General features: G+C 34.7%; 1 non-coding gene across 1 annotated transcript; it reads right to left on the bottom strand.

Annotated features, from left to right (window-relative positions):
- Positions 1–1,800: 1,800 nt before the first annotated feature.
- Positions 1,801–1,988, bottom strand: LOC127197633 (U2 spliceosomal RNA). The gene has a single exon (XR_007831712.1). It is a non-coding gene; the product is annotated as a U2 spliceosomal RNA (small nuclear RNA).
- Between the last annotated feature and the right edge of the window lie 16,245 nt (positions 1,989–18,233).

Raw genomic sequence — 18,233 nt, 5'->3', positions numbered from 1 at the left:
TTGCAGCCAGATTTTTCCAGGGATTATTTGGGACATACATATATATGCTTGCTTCCTTTGACTCAAAAGACGTGACCTGTGGCAACCAGGTGAGTGTCATCATGTTGACAAGCTCTACCAAATACTGACTAGTGCTGGCAGGTGAGTGTCCCTTTTAGAATAGCCTTTAAAGCCCAACAGGTGCTTCCCTGCCAAAACCAATGGAATCCTGTGTTAAGAAAGTATTGTTGCTTCCTATCCTGAAGACCAGACTAAAGTCAGTAAGCGGAAAGAAAAATGGAACATCTGAAGACATGGTAAGAAAATCCCTTTAATTACATCTAGAGACCGCGAAGTCCTTGCCTAAGTAAAGTTGCTTGCAGAGCCACTGTTAAGCTTCCCTAAATTTACACTATAGCTTTTTTCTTTTTTTTTCTTTTTTTCTTATTCTCTCTTTTTTTTCTCTCTCTCTTTCCATTTTTTCTCCATAGACAAGCTGAAAGCCTGTGCCTGCTTGCCTGTTCACTCAGAGCATTTTCTGTGTCTCTGAAGAAACCATCAACTCCATGAGATGACTGGAGGACATCCATTGCTGAGCCGGCCTTGTTGACTTTTAACTCAGAAAATAAAGCTTTCATTCTTTCTACATTTCCCATCTCCCTCATCTTGGCAGCTGCAGGAACTGTCTGCCTGTCCTGCTGTTTTCTCTCTCAAACACCAAAAACAAAATTGTCCTTATTTCCTTCTGAGCCTATTTTAAAAATACTTTTATGTATGAGACCAAGAACGAGAAAATCAGACCCTCAGGTGACAATATCTGTACTGTCTTTAAAGTCCATTTTCTATGGCAAAGTGTCCCCCAGCTTCCCAGACATTTCTTGCCTTGGCTTATTGATGAAGCCACAGAGTTGAGGTGGATTTCCGCACTCTGCTGCAGACTTTTCCGTGGTTCAATGAAGCCATTCCTGGTTAATGTCCTTTGTTTCAGAGGAAGAATGTGGAATAATATGTGTCCTGATCTTTAAATGTGTTTAAATTCCTCACAGTAAAAATGCTTGCTTTAAATTGTATGGTTACCATTGCTTTTTCAGAACTCTAGAATATATGTGATGTTTTGTGTTACCTCCAACACACACACACATGCACACACATACACACACACACAAGACACACAGACACACACACTCACAATTTCTTTGAATTTAATAAAATATGAAAACTGTAGTTAAGTCATATTCTCATGTGATACTTAAAAACCAAGCATTAATGCTTTGGTAAAACAATCTGGTCCTCAAATTAAAGGCTAAAATCTTTGCAAGTAAGTTTTAGGGAAACAATGCAAACCATGAAGTTGAATTAAAAAATTGTAAAACTGGGCATGAGTTGTTTGGTTTTTGCCTAAAAAGCTGATGTTTGCTGCAGCAGGAACTTCAATACAACCAACAATGTAAGAAAATTGCTGCAAATAAATAATTTACTTATCTTATCTTATGAGTTTTTCCAAGTCTGACTGATACTCCTTTGTTCCAAAAATATGATGAAGCTAACTAATAATTCTTTAAAACTTAATTTACCTAAGGCTTGGAAGATAGCTTACTATGTAGGCACTTTGGATGTAGAAAAATGAGAACCTTGCTTCAAATTTCTAACAACCACACAAATAGTTGGACATGACCAAAGACGGTGTGTTTTCCTCTGGATTCCGCATACAAATGTATACACGTATTTCTACAACACATATAAAACATACAACTACTACAAAATATGATTCAAAGCTTTTCAGAATCTCATTTTTTCCACTTTTATTTATTATGGGAATGTTTTTGATACAATGATCATGCAAATACTGCAGCACTAGGTCAATGCATGGAATGGAAGGAGTAAGCCTGTTCCATCTCCCAGACCCAAAAATCTATTTGCTATAGTGTCCTCAGATAGAAGACATACCAAATAGTAAACTGTAAGGAACAGACACAACACTTGACTGTAGCCAAAATGTTCCAAACTGTAATTAGATGTGTAATTTTATACAGATTGTATCTCTATATACTACTTACATGATACAGATTGTGGGGAACAGAAGAAGCCTTGCATGAACATGCAAAGAACAGATTAAGTTCATAGTGAAAATGCATTGTCAACACAAATGTGGCAATGTCTATGACCAATTCCTCAGACACATTGGAAATTGGAAAATCTTTCCCTATGTTGTTCCAGATCAGAATTGGCAAAGCCTTCCTCTTGCTCATATTAAAATGTATATAAATCATGTATCAGTGTGAGCAAAATAATACTATCTGCAGCTTCCTACTCCTAAGTGTTTCCAAACATACAATGCTTGCCTTAGACAGATATTCCTACTTACATTCCCTAATTTGTGCCCTCTTTGCTCTACATAACAAATGTACTTTATTTCTGGATTGTTCTGTAGATTGTTCTGGATTGTTCTGGAGATGGTGCCACTCCAATGTGGGGCTCACATGGTCCCAGCTTCTTTGCTTATGTGTCTGTCCATGTTTCCTTCAATTTTCACCCTGAGTCAAGTTTCCAGGACAAAAAAAAAAATTAATTATCACAGATTGATTACTGAGTATTGTTTTATGCAAATTCATACATAGTCCTCAAAGGATTTTTTAATTGCCATAAAATAGCGTGAAAAGAAGAAATGGATATGGTTTAAATATATATATATTATATTTAATATACATATTTTATATTTAATATATATGAGGAGAATGTTACATAACTGAAAGCCAGTCCATCTGAAATAAGCTTGGTACTGTTAGAGAATAAAAATTCCATCTGAGACACAGTGTGCTCATCAGGGAAAAAGCAGTCATGGGAAAGGCAATGGTGGTCTGAATGAGAACTTCAATGGCCATAGACTATGCTCCCCTCATAAACTTAGCCATAGTACTTGGAGTTATGTCATTTCTCTTGCACCTGCACTGCTGTGCCAATGACTAGGCAATATTAAGTGTGGTTGAACAATGCATTTGACGTAGGTTAAGTGGCTAATAATTGCAAGAGAAAACTATGGATGTAATGGAAATCAGTGTTGAATGCATTAACTGCTTGGCTAGTCTAATCAATGCACAAAGTGTAAGAGAATTATAACAATAGCTAACAGATGACTAAGGAAAAGGAAAAACCATCTTAACCATCATGACCATTCAAAGGTCACTTGAGAGATTTAAAAAAAATTTCTTTGTGCAAATCACTAATTTGACCTACAACAGTATGTATGAAAAACATCTGACACATTAAAGCAACAAGTACCAGAAAATTGTTGAAAAAAATATAGTTATGTAACAAATAATCTATAGCAGATATGCTTTGTAAAACTGTGTTCCTTTAATTCACTCTTCTAGATTAATTTTTGTTAAAATTTTGCTGGAATATCAGTAATTTTACTAATTGTACATGTCATTCCGTGACACCTCTCTTCTTATTCCAGTATTCATTCCTAAGGTTGACAATAAAAAGACCATGTGGCTGCAACCATTAAATGACCCAATAAATGCGAAGAAATATCACAGTTTTCATGGAAATCTCTCTTAATGCTATTAATCAATTACAAAATTTTACTAAGAAAAAATGGGTGTGATGCAGCCTATCCTACATAAACATTTATAACTTGCAGGAAGGGCAGTATAAATTTTATTTTCACATACACACAAATTATTCCAAAGGCAGTTGTTTTACAGAGTGAAGGGTATGGTTAAAGGTGGAATTGCAATAGGGAGACTATAAGTACATTTAAAAGCGTGAAAAATATCATACAAAATTGACAGAAATTTCAAAGAAATTACTGTGGATTCTATTTTGTTCCTTGTTATTCCTACATAAAGCATATGAGTAATTCTTATGCCATATACATGTCTTTTTAAGAGTTCAGAAATAGACAGGATTTATCTGATACAAAATGATTGTTCTTGTTTGCTTCCACATGCCAAATGAAGCCAACGATAACTTTCTAAACCATTGGCAACAGACAGCACAAAGCTCACCAGACTTTCACCACCTCCATTCCCAGACTCCTGAGTAGAAAATACGTTATATATCTCTTTCTTTGAAGAAAAAACACTTTGTGTGTTAAGCATTCCCGGTTTCCTTCGTGTTATCTGTGAATACAAGTACCATTGTGCCCCCTACATGCAACCTCTCAAGTTACAAAATAATGAACAAAGAAAGAGAGGGGGCAGAGGAAGAGGCAAGGAAGAAATTAAAAAAGGAAGGAAGGAAAGAAAGACGGAAGGACCATATAGGGAGGAATGAAAAAAGAAGGATCAAATAAAGAAAAACTTGAAGGTTATGTAAAGTGATGCACTCATGGAAAAAGGCATGCCACTGAGAGAATTCCACTAAATAATTTTAAAAATCCAGCGTAAGTTCCGTTTGGTAAACCAAAACTTCTCATTCTTAACCTCTTTGATTGTGCTAGAATCATTGATGTTATTTTTTTCAATTTTCATACAGTTTTATCTCACTATAGTTTCAGGAGTGAAGACAATCGGAATTCTCTTTCTTTTTTATTCCATAAATATTTGAGAACTTGTGTTATTCATAGTAGACATATTCCCATTGTGCCTTTCCTTTTGCAAGATCTACGATTGAGTTTTTTCTTGTTTTTTCTATACACACACACACACACACACACACACACATACACACACACACCCATACCAAATTGTTTTATAAACACCCATGCTGTTGAGTATTTTCATTAAACACAAACTTTGACAACTATCTCCAGTCAGTGGTTCCTATAATAAGTAACACACATTTTAAATTTTCAGGTAAAAGCTGAATACTCAGGCCTGTGTCATATTTTTTTTCCTATAAAGTTTTTATTTTACTTCAAAAATCAGTGTAGTTTATGTCTTTGTGGTGCTACCCTCAATCAATCCATTTATGGTTTGAAAAATCTTTAGAAAGTGAATACTGTTTTAAATGTTTTTTTCCAATTTCATACTTGTGACTAGAAAGCAGAATCATGTACCATTGTGGACAGTTGGTAATTTTCAGTTAATATTCATTAACTTCTCATTGTGCTTTTCTAACGACCTGTGAAAATATTCATCCAATCAAGTTGACTTTGATTAATCACCACTAGCTAGCTAGACAGAAAGACCAAGGGCGGGAGGGGGGGCGGGCGCTGAAAGTATATGTTTACTAATTTAGAACCTGAGTGTGCTCTTTTCTAGCCTTGGAAACCATATCACTAGGCTTTTTGACTTTTGAACCAGATTGTGTATATATTCTCAGTCCTTTGGCTTTAGACTCAAGAGTTTCTTAGTTCTAAAGCTGTTGGATTCTAAAGCCTTGGTACTGGCTTGCTTGAATCTCAGACAACCCAACCTGATTCACCACAATTTATTGGGAAAAAAAAAAAAAAACGTTTCTTCTTCTCTGCTCCCTAAGCGGAACAACTACAGAAGCTATCATTAAAGTAAACTGAAAGCAAAGAGGTTTGTTAATTTACAATAAATAAGTGAATCTGTAGAGACATAACCAAAGAGAAGGACAAAAGAAGAGAGAAATATAAACTAAGGAGTTAAATAAAGCTAATATAAAGAGAGCGCAGAAGTTTTTCATGAAGTAAACAGAAATCTTCATGTTTCCATTCTGAGCTTCAGCAGCGAGGACTGATGAGGGACAGAGGGGATGGACAGGAAAGACACTAGAGATAGCTTGAGATGCCTGAGAGAAAAGCTATTCATAGGTCATTAAGTCTAGACAGAAGAGGGAAGTGAGTGTGGGTTAGAGACACGGCTTTGATGGCCAAAGCTACCAAAGTCATGTGGTTTCGCGTTGATGACTCCCTCTCACACATACTGTTCTGCATTAATATAAAAAGCTTGTAGTCTAGGTGTGTCCTCTTGTTAGAGGATATCTGCTTCTGCAAATGGTGAAATGTGAGAACTGAGACATTTTTGTCTCTTACTTCATTTACCTACCTATACAAATGTTACAACATGTGGCTATGAATAGAGAAATCATGCTAAATCTATAGAGCAATTTATGCATACTTTACCTCTAAGTACTGAGTTTTGAATCCTGTAAGCTTGGTGATTGTACAAATTTTTTTGTTTTGTGTAGTGTGTGTGTGTGTGTTTGTGTGTGTGTGTGAGAATTACATAATCTTGTCAGTATGTTATTAATGATCTTGCAATAGTCTTCTTCCTGATTTTTAGGGAAGACACTAATTTTTCCAATAAGAATAAACATAATTTACTTTTTCTTATCCTGCTCCTTAACCTCCTCCACCATTTCCTTTATCTCATAGAAAATGTTTAAATAATTGAACATAGCCATTGGTAATTTTTTTTTTTTTAGTTTAAATCAATAAGGAACCATGATATATTTTAAACTATCAGTTTTCAAAAGTTTTGTAGAATTTAGACTTGTAGCTTCTCCTAAAATTCTGTTGTTCATCAATAAATTCATCGTTTTAAAATTTTTGTTTCTAGAGAAAAAGTTTTATCTACATTAAGAGATGGTCTAGGGTTAGCGAGATGGCTTGTCAGGTAACAGCTCCTGTAAAAGTTTTTAACCTGAGGTTAATCCCTTATATCCACATGATGGAAGGAGAGAACTACTGGTCACTCCTGAAAGGTTTTCTCTGACCTCAGTATATAGTTATTCTCATATTTGTACCTTATAAGTTCCTCACATAGTTTCCTACTGTTCTCAATACATATATCCTGGTATGCATGCACACAACATTTGCAAACACACACACAGTCAGGATATAATATGAATAAATTAGAATAAATTAAAAACAAGAAAATAAACTAGTACAAAATGAGGACTGTTTAGATACTAGTGGCTCTTGACTGACTTTAACAGATTGTCTTCTTTTAAGGAATTTGTTGAACTCATAAAGTAGATGTTACCAGGAATTTTTCTTATTGTAATACTGTCTTTAACACCAACATAAATAGTTCATTCTAATGAGAACTTTAGTCTGTTTCCTCCTTTGTTGTTTTTGAAGTTGCATTACTTTTATGGAAAATACTAAACACAAATGTCTGGTTGCATTGAATTCCAGTGTTTTCTAGCATTAAAATTTTCATTAATAACTTCTCTTACGCTTTTATGCAGTTGTATCACCTTGATATTCCTAGTAGCAATGGCCGAAGACAGCCAACATTTTACATCCCCGTCTGCACTCTCTGTTGTCAGTGATCTGGGAATTTGTCATTCTAACAGGTACATAATGATACCTCATTGTTTTAATTTGCATTTTTTTATGACATATGCCGTGGAGTTGTGGCCTTTCTTATGTGTGCATGCCATCTGTGCAGTCTCTTTGGTGATGCATCTGTTGAAGTTGTTGGTTCATTAGTTTAAGTGAGTTATTTTCTACTGTTAAATTTGAAATTTTCTTTTTTTCCTTTTAGTTATTTGTTTTCATTATTTTTTCTTTTTACACATATTTGTATTATTACACATAAATAAAGTAAACTACAAACAGCATGCATTGTTGTCCTTGGTTTGTGCAGGGCCCCCTGGGCCTAGATCTATAGGCCTTGATGGTCTCCCTGTGGAGCTCCTGGCCCCTCCAGGTTCTTTCACCCTTCCATAGGACTCTCAGTTCTATACCCAGAGTCCTGCCAGGAGTCCCAGCATCTGTCCCAATCCCCAGCTTGGTGGAGTCTTCTAGAGGACATGATGCTTTATCAAGAATTTGGGGAAAGTGCTCCTGCAAGATCCAACTGTACCACTCCTGGGCTATATCTTAAAGATACTCCACCATACAACAAGGACATTTGCTCAACTATGTTCATAGCAGCTTTATTCATAATAGCCAGAATCTGGAAACAACCTAGATGTATCTCAACTAAACAATGGATAAAGAAATGATGGGGCATTTACACTATGGAATACTACTCAGCTATTAAAAACAAGGAAATCATGCAGAGTGAGGTAACACAGATGCTGAAAGACAAGAATGGTGTATACTCACTTATAACTGGATATTAGCCCAACAATGGCCTCTCTTAAGACTTTTTTCTCAGGCAGGCATGGTAGTGCACACCTTTAATCCCAGCACTCAGGAGTAAGAGGCAGGCAGATCTCTGTGAGTTCAAGGACATCAAGGACAGCCTGGCCTACAAAGTGAGTCCAGGAATGCTTGGGCTACCCAGAGAAAGCCTGTATTGTAAAAATCAACCAACTAACTGATTAACCGAACAAGCAAACAAAAAAGAAACAAAAAATAATTTTTCTCAATATTTTTCTGAATGTATATCCTCTCCAATTTCTTTTTTTTTTCCCAAGGTCTTTTGCATTACTTTAAATTTTACTTATTTATATATTGTATGTATGTGTTCACCACCTGCTTGTATGTCTGCATGCCAGAAGAGGGCATCAGATCCCATTATAGATGGCTATGAGCTGCCATGTGGGTGCTGGGAATTGAACCCTGGTCCACTGGTAGAGCAGCCAGTGCTCTTAACCGCTTAGCCATTTCTTCAGCATGCTCCAATATCTTATATATAAGACCTTATCTATTATGAAATTCAACTCATTCTTTTTTTTTTTTTTTTTTTTTTGTCATGGTCATACATGAACTTCCACTTATACTTTGTTTATGGAATGTGGCCTCATCAATTTGAATGTCCTTGTTTCTCCTAGATGTCCATGTGATGATGAATCTACAGGGACAACTTTGCTGGATGTAGAATCAGTAGGAACATATACCTCTGGGTGTGTCTAAAGCAGTGTTTCCAAAAACACTGAATGAGCTTGGGTTTACTGTAACCAAGGCTGGGGTCATGAACTGAGTAGAAAAAAGGCAGCCAGCTGAGGAAGCACCAGCACTTGTTTCTTATTGTTCTTGGCTTTGGACACAATGGGACCAGCCACTTCACACTTCTGCCAGCATGCTATCTCTGATACCATGGTCTATACTCTCAAATGTGGTCTGAAATAAATTTTCTTCTTCACTTGCTTCTGTCAGGTATTTTGACATAGAATGAGAAAACTAACTCATCATAAATTAAACTCTTGATCTTTCCAATCAACCTTGCCTTTCTAGGAACATTTAATACATCAACAATGTCTTCATCTTTGAGTTTCTCATCCTTGAATTTTCCTGAGTCTTCGTTTCTTCTCAAAGCCCATAACCATGCCAACAGAAAAAATTGCAAACTCCTTGTCTCAAGGAGTGTTGCATACATAATCAGAATTTTCTTACTACCTTTCATTTTTAAATGTGTTTGGATTTATCTTATGTGTATTCGTGTTTTCCCTGCATGTATGTATGTGCACCATGTGCATGCTATGTCTGTGGATTTCAGATGAGGATCTCGGTGCCCTGGAATTGGAGTTAGGGATGGCTGTGAGCCACCATGTGAGTGCTAAGAACTAATCCAGGTCCTCTGAAGCACTGAGCATTCTCTCTAGCACCTTAATACATCTTTTGCCTATTCTCTGAGCCTACCACTTACTTGTCTGAGTTGCTGAGGTCTTCTAAGACAGCCCTCGAACGTTGACTTCTTTTCATGATTCCTATGGCACACAGCAGGTAGTGCAATTGCCCTCCATTTCTTCCATTATTTTTATGAAACGACTAGGAAATTTTCAAAGAATGCATGGGTCAAATTTCTAACAACAGTTGGGAAAACACCTCTTTTTTCTTTTTTCATGTTGTCAGTGACCATATACTTTCTTTGCTCTCCAAAAAACTAACAGCTTTGTTGTATTTCCATTCACTATATATAGATATTTCCATCTTAGGGGAACAGGTTTCTTATTTTTCTTTCTTTTTTTCTCATTCACCCACCTACCCTAGTGACCTGGTTATCCATGCTTAAATTTTGCAATTCACAGCTCATTGAGGCCTATCTTGACCATGTTGTTAAATAAATACCATTGGCAAATTCCTAAGTGCTGATAATTCAAAACCACCTTTTCTAACTTTTACAGTGCTGTGTTTATATAGAGAGTTACTTAAAATAATTTGATAAGTAAATGACATCTTCAATAGATTATTCTATATTACTTGCCTACCCATCATTATCATGTTGAATAATCTAGGCCAAATTTTTATTTCTGTAACAACTGATTTTTTGCATATTTTAGAAGAAAAAATTATTTCTTAACATGATTACCTAAAATGTAAATATTTGATATATAAATTAATAAATAACTAGTATTTTATGCTGGGAATACAAATCATTCCTTGTGATTTTGAAAATAGATTTATTATATGCTCTTTGTCTTATTCAAGAACATTTTGAGAAGAAATTAAACTTAAATTCCTGAGTGAACCGGCAGTGCATTACAAATTGACTTAAGATAGTTTATTGCCTGACCAGTCACCCAATACACTGGGGCATTGAAAACAAGATAGTACAATTTTGCAACCAAGTTTAGTTGGTTAGGGGATAAGATCATTTTAGATCAAGATAAAGAAGTTAAGCTATTAGAGTTGAGTTAAGATAGATAATGAATTTCATTCAGAAATCTAGGCCCGACAAGACAGGAAAGACACTTACTTCAAACAGGATGAATGCAGATGGCCAAGTCACTATGAATGTAACATGTATAGAACTCATTGTTCTCATGATTGTCACGTGGTTCTCCCAGCTGTATGTAGTTTGTTTTATACAAGTGTAATAAAATAAATGTATAAAAAATAAAATAAAGAAAGAACATTTTGCTCAATGTTTGATAAAATGATCCCTTAACAAAATTTTTAAATTTGTTGTAAGAATTGTCTGATTTTGGTTACTATAATAGAGGCAAACTTTGTATATCCAATGTAATTATGTTGTAATTTTAATAAATAACTGTCTTAATTTGTTCATTTTAAAAAGGTGTAGCACCTACAATTATGAGAGACATCGGGTGCATTTTGCTGTTGTTGTCTTTTAAGTTTTTATTTTATTTTTTAAATGTGTTCACTTTTCGTCCCTACTATAGCCCCATCCCTTGTCACCTCCTGATCCTACTCTCATACCCTCTCCCTCTCTTCTTTAGTCCTGAGAAAGGAAAGTACTCCAACCCTGACATCTGACCTCTCACTCTATCAAGTCTATTTTGTACTACCTGTATCTACTTCCTCTGTGGCAAGGCTGCCTGGCACTGGGAAGGGATCAAAGTAGGCGGGGAGGGGGGGTGGAGTCTATGTCAGAAGCAGTCCCTACTCCCCATATTTGGGACTCACAAGGAGACAGTGCAGAGGGAACATCTGAACAGAGGATCATGGACCACATGATACATGGTCCTTGGTTGGTGCATCAGTCTCTGTATTGCAGTGTGGTTATCCTGTATTATGTGGCTAATAATCACTTATGAGTGAGTTTTTACTGTGCATATCTTTCTGAGTCTGGGATACCTCACTCAGGATGATCTTTTCTCGTTCTATCAATTTGCCTGTGAATTTCAAGATTTCCAGGTGCTTTTTTTTCCATTTAAATTTTCTTATTAGGTTTGGAGAGGAAGCTCATTCAACCTACTCAGAATATCATTTATTTTTGTCTCTTAGAAAAATATATTTGGCTTCAGTATTAGGAAAATAGAGCCATGTAAAACTAAAACAGTTTATAAAAAGCTTCTAATCATAAATTCAATTTATAAAAGAGATTTCTCATGATATTATCATTTTTGGCTTCCACAACATGATTTTACACATGATACTATCTTTACAATCTATAAAGACCTTATTTCTTATATTGTCATTATTATGAACTGCTAATTTTCTTGTATTTGGCATATCTATTCACTTAGGTGTTTTGTTCTCTCTTTCTCTCTCTCTCTCTCTCTCTCTCTCTTCTTTTTCATTGTTAAATTAGTGTTGCTTATAATCACCTATAAAATATTTTATTTATAAAATAATTATTGAAAACATGATAAATCAGACATTTCTGTAACATTAGCTGTAAATCCTAAAGTTCAAGTTATTTATTAAAATATTTGAAGGTATATTTTGAGTCACTTAAGATTCTTTTTTCCTGTAGAAATCAATCACCCACATAGATTGGACCACTCTCTCTGTCTGTGTCTCAGAGTCTTTCAATCAGGGTCTCAGTACTCATAACCAGAACATTTCTCCCGCTTTAGTCTCAGATGATTGAAAGTGTTAGTGCTCATGCTGCCAAAGGCCTCAATTCTCTCCATAGCTTTCCTCTGTCTTTATTAATGTTGCTTCTATCTCAAGCCAATTGCAGTCTGTCCAGTTTTATACTTACCCATAGTATTGGTGGAAAAAGACTATCTCTACTTCGCTGTTCTCTGAGAAATGCATCATCATCCCACTCACTTTGTAAGATTGAATGTTGAAGTGTGTATGGCTTGGTGTGAGTATGTCTTTGTACTCTAAAACTCAAGGTGACATTTAATCTCCATTATGTCACATTCGCCAGTAAGAACAGATGTGGCCCTTAAAATGTAATTAAGATTCAGGGCTCAATTTCTTACAAGGTTTATAGACACAATTGTAGCATGTGTCCTGTCAATTTCCATAGGGGCTTTCTTAAAGCTAGACTCATTACTTACTCTTCACACCCATTAAAAATGTTTTCTTAATGCAAACCCTCATATTTCTGCAGTACTTTTTCTTTATTTCTTTAAGTTTAACATCAGTTGTTTCTGAGAAAACAGCAACCATCTATGTCTTCTATTCTTTTTGTGTATGTTCTGCTTTTCCACTGGCAAAATTCATTTTGCAGTATGTTTTTAATTCACTGTTTCCCATAGGCTCTTAAGGTTTTCAAAAAGAATGTTACCTGTCTCAAAAAATGAGAGTATAAAATACAAAGTGAATAATACATAATTAACCCCCACACATGTTAATGCCAATCATGTTATAAAGGATAAAGTGAAATTATATGTAGACTACATACTTTCAATCATCATATTAAAAATAGAGGCTAAGCCATTATATAATAGTTATATAAATTTAATTAATAGTTATTAATTAAAATTAATAGTCATATAAAATCTAAAGAATAACATGTTTTCGCATATAAAATTTCCATAAATTGCAAAATATAACACCTGTTTCTCATATAGAAAATTTCATAATAATTAAAATAAGGCATCTCTTTCTATTTAACATGTTTTTGATATTCTATCTACTTTTTCATATTATTGACTCCCATTTCACTTCAAGTGAATGAAAACACTCCTGTAAACACCTACAACAAGTTTCTATCTGTATGATGTTGTTTGCTCCACAAAAGTATCTAAGAAAAGGTAATTTCTTATTTCCAAATGCAAAATTTTATTTAGCACTTATCTATGTTTTTCTCTTCATGGTAAATATTAAGTTTTTATACCATCAAGTAAATTTCCATTAATGTACTAAGAATTAATGTATAATAGTAGTATTAGTGAAACTTGAATTAACAAGGAATAAAATTATTCTTGGTAAAATTATGAAAAACCAGAAAAATAAGACTATATATCTATGTCATATAACATATATATTATTATTATGTCTATATTGTGTAGGTCTATCTAAAGATATAGAAGGGCAAAAGTCAAATTGCACAATATAGAAGCAAGTTGGGGTGGAATGCGAATGACAGGAAGAAACAATATGACATGAGAAGAAAGGGAAATGGTTTTAGAACTTAATTTTAAGGAAAAATAAAATAATTCTTTATGACCACAAAATCTATCATTCTACCACAGAAATATAGTTGGTAAAAAGTAAGCATATTTGTTCATATGTCCATGTAAATTTAAAGTATATGTATATATGCACGGGTGTACATTATGAAACACACCTAAACCATAAGCTGTACATTTGTTGAATGAATATTGTTGTTCATTTTGATATATGGGATATTTTAAAATGTACTCTATGGTTGAGGCAATACTTTTTTATGTTGGAGTACTAAATATTTTTAAAAATTATTGGAGTTTCTCTCTCTCTCTCTCCTGCTGTTAAGAAAATGAAATTTTGTTTTAGTTTATTGTGACTGTCAGTTGAAATTCCTACCTCTGAATCTCAATGCTCCCTCAACGATTTTACAGAACACACAGAGATAATGAATTTTTAGGCTCTGTTTGGATATTATTACCCCAGATTATACTTACCATATTTAGTCTTTTGCATTAGAATGTAACTTTAAAGATATTAAATATAAATATAAAGCTTGTGACTAATATGAGATTAAATGTATATTTAAAAGCATTGTGGTGGTGTCTTTGGAAAATGAATATCTGGACGTTTGGCTTCTGGTTATAATAAGAGTAAAGAGATGCAAAGAACTAGGTCTCATCTCTCAGGTTCTAATCCGTGAATGCAAGAGAAATCCCAGCTTTCCAAAGGGGAACACCAACCCACTCACAAAACTCCAATGCAAAATATACCCTGCCTACAATATGTGCAGGGAAAAAAGATAGAGCAGAGTTTAGGGGAATGTCCAAAAAATGTTTGGCTCAACTGAGACCCACATCACGGGATAGAGCTAACCACTGACGCAGTTGGAGCCTAGCGTAGTGTCATCTGAGAGGTTATACCTAACAGAGTATCCACACAGTCAAACACCTGGCAAGCATAGTGAGTCTTCGGGGGTGGCGCACGTGAAGTTGTCAAGCAAAGTGAGCATATTCATAGAACTTGAAGGAACAAAATGTGGTGTAGATTAGATCCCTACATACTGTATGCATTCATGAATATTAAACAAAAAGAAAAAATACAAACAGGCATGCATATCTGCTGCAGAATCAAGCAATCGTTTTAAATTTCCACTTTATTTTCGCAAAAGTAAAAAAAAAATGCTGTAATATAATATTAAGTTTTAAAAGTTGGGAGAAAATGCAGTATTTATTGATGTCTTTAGCAGACAGAGACATGTTACTTTCATAACTTGCACGTTAAGCAAGTCCTTAGGCATGCCTCATGGTGGCCCAGATCTTTCATCAGCAATTGAGGTGAAATAGGTTAATACTTTTTTCTAAAATTATTCTGGTTTTCTTTTTCTCCTAAAGACATACTGGCAACAATTAATCCTTGAATTTTGCATTTCCTTTTATTAGCAGCAGTTAAGAATTCATTTTCAATTTGTCTATAAGATGAGTGTTACTGCCCTTAAGCTATGCTTCTGGCTTGCTCTTTTAAAGCTATCTTAAAATACAATATTAGACACATTTTATTTCCTATAATTTTTTCTAGATGTCCTTTTATTAAAATTAATTAGTCAAAATTACACATGCCCATATATAATTTTAAATGTGAGCTATTGCTGAACTTATCTAATAAACAATCCTCATAAGACATTTGGTTAACATTTGTAAAAATGAATTACTTCTATATGTCTAAAACAAAGTGATCATACATAAATTTGTGCTATCTTTCATTAAGTTATTTTTCAGATCCTCTCTGTAGTGCTTTCAACACTTTTTTCATTAAGGAATACAGATAAAATTACTGAAATTAATTATTCCTGGATTGAATTGTAAGAGCCAGCTCCATGCCATTAAACATAAAAAGTTTGATTGATTTTCTACATATTTAGGATTTTTTGTTTTGTTTTTGTTTTTTGTGAGACAGGTTTTCTCTGTGTAACAGCTCAGTCTGTCCTGGAACTCACTCTGTAGTCCAGGCACCTCAAACTAACGGAGATCTCCACCAGCCTCGGCATGCTGAGTACTGGGATTAAAGGTACTTAAGAAAATAAAATAGAAAACCATTTAGTGAGATATTAGTATATGGCATGTGAGCATGGGAACATGAATTTTATAAATTTTATTCCTGTTTATATGATTTTCTTTTTGAAATTGATATCTTCAATGCCAACCCAGAGTTTTATATGGCAAAAACTTTCAGTCTTATAGGACTGTTACATAAAGAGTTTCACTGTGTGACAAAAAAAACCTACAAATATATTTACATTGAGATTAAATTTCAATGTAAGAATTTTGGAGAGAGGCAGAAGCAGGATCTGTCTTATCCATTGAAAGCAAAATCATAGGCTATCAAGTCTCGTCTTGGTAGCCTGCTTGTTCTTTCTTTGAGTACCACCAGGCCTCCTCACCAAGGGGAGGTGGTCAAATATGGGGCACCAGAGTTCATATCAGAGTCAAGTCCCCACTCTCCACAAAGCTGTGGAGAATGTCCTGTCCATTGGGTAGATCAGAGTAGGGGTTCATGTTAACTACTTGTATTGTCCTTGGTTAGTGCAATAGTTTGAGCAGATTCCCCTGGGTCCTGATCCAACCATCATGGTGTTCTTGTAGGTTTCTAGGACTCTCTGGGTCCTTCTATTTCCCAATCTCCTATATTTCTCTTACCTAGAGTCTCAGCAGGATGTCCTCATATCTATCCCAATCTCCTGGTAAGTGAAGACTTGATAGCCTATGACCATATAGTGGGGCAGGAGGTCCTCCTTGGTCTTAGACCTAGGGGAGGGGAATAGGGTGAAAGTAGGAGGGAGGAAGGAACAGGAGGATACAAGTGATGGGGTAACAATTGAGTTATAATCTGAATAAATTAATAAAATAAAAATATAAATAAATAAATAGATAAGTAACAAAAAAGGGGGGAAAAATGGAAAGCAAAATCAATATTTAGATTTCTCTCCCCTATGCCCTCCTCTCACTCTATGCATGATTGCATATGCATGTGGTCCCCTGTGCAGAGGCAAAAGCTGATATTGGGTGACTGCCTCTGTCACTGTCATGTGTTTCGAAACAGGATCTCATATCAAAGTGGAGCTCACACATTCCTCTTGTTAATGAGCTAACAAGTCCCTGATTCTTCCTAATTTTATCCTCGCATATCAGTGCTGGGATTACATTTGTGTACTCCAAGGCTTTTTCATAGATTCTGGGGAACTAAACTCATGTTTTTATCACCCCAGTCCCTGAATTCTCCAGAAAAAAAATGTGTAATTAAAATATCAACATGGAAACATACAATTAATAGATGTAAAAGAAGGGTTTCATATTTATTTTTTTTAATTTTTAATGTTTTAATTAAGAATTTTTACTTATACATATACACAATAAATTGCCAACAGCAAGAAGAACAATGAAAGAATCAGGAATTATATATATGTTACATTGGCTATTTGTATTTGATGGCCTTGAAGAAAACATCTTTCCTATCTTGGTGAGTCTAAAATTCTGAATGTTAACCACTGCCTATCATATGTCATCATTATCAACTTAAAACCTCTATCTAGACCTAAAACCTCTTAACCCTTAATCAACTGAGTTTAATTATAAAACTATGCTATCTGGTCTTCCACCCCATCATAGACTTGAGAAGGAGTAAAATTAATTACCTGAGTATACAGAGAGTACAGGCTAGTAGCTTCCAAGTGAGAAGATGACTGAGACAGTTTGCTGCCTGAACAGTCACCCAAGGCTCTCTATAATGTTGGAGCACCATCTTCAGCCTTCTGGTCCAATATATCTGGCAGACATATTTGTGAGGCAGGAACTATTGAAGACTTGCTTTCCCTGTTTTGGCAGAGTTTGGCCATTGACTCTGCTTGTATCCAAGCTTGCCCTGTATTTAGGCAGAATTCTGTCTGGTAGAAATGACATTTTGCCCAGTGGCTTGTTTGCCATATTAGAAGCCATCTCCATAAGGAGGCTCTTTTCGCTGGGAGTTGCCAGGAGTAAACCTGTCTTGGTGTAAATATATCTTACAAATAAAAAAAAAAACCTTTAAATGCTGTATTCTGTATGTCTTGGGTTTTTGAAGACCTTATCTAACTATTTTACCTTATCTTTCTGTAGAATCATAGCTATCTGTTGCACCTAAGATGTATATTCTTATGATGAAAATAGACTGGTAATAGATATGACCATGATTTGATCAACTAACAATTAACTATATCACTTACTTACTTTAAACATCCTACAATACCACTTTCAAAACGTTGGAAGTAAACTTTGTATTATAATTGAGTTGTATAGGAATAATTCTGCATATTAGAGTGGAAATACAAATAATGTGTTTAAAGAATAAGCTTAAATTTGAATTCTATACCAATGTAGCTAAAATTAAAATACTTTGTATCTATATACAAAATTCTATACCAGTGAATTAAAAATAACCCTTTCAGTAAAAATTAAGGCATTAAGTTGCAGAGCAAATTCATTAATCTGCGTTTTGTCCTATCATCCCTATATATTTCTATATATTCCCCCTTCTTTTTTTTCAATCCCTATTTGGGATGACTTTGATCAAAATAAAGTAACTTAAACTTGATTTGTTATATATAAATGAGTGATCCAAGAATAAAACATTTTGGCTACTATATTGCATTACATAAATT

Source organism: Acomys russatus, chromosome 1, assembly GCF_903995435.1.
Source record: "Acomys russatus chromosome 1, mAcoRus1.1, whole genome shotgun sequence".
In the NCBI taxonomy this organism is placed as follows: Eukaryota; Metazoa; Chordata; class Mammalia; order Rodentia; family Muridae; genus Acomys; species Acomys russatus.
This window is presented reverse-complemented; position numbering and strand designations above follow the sequence as displayed.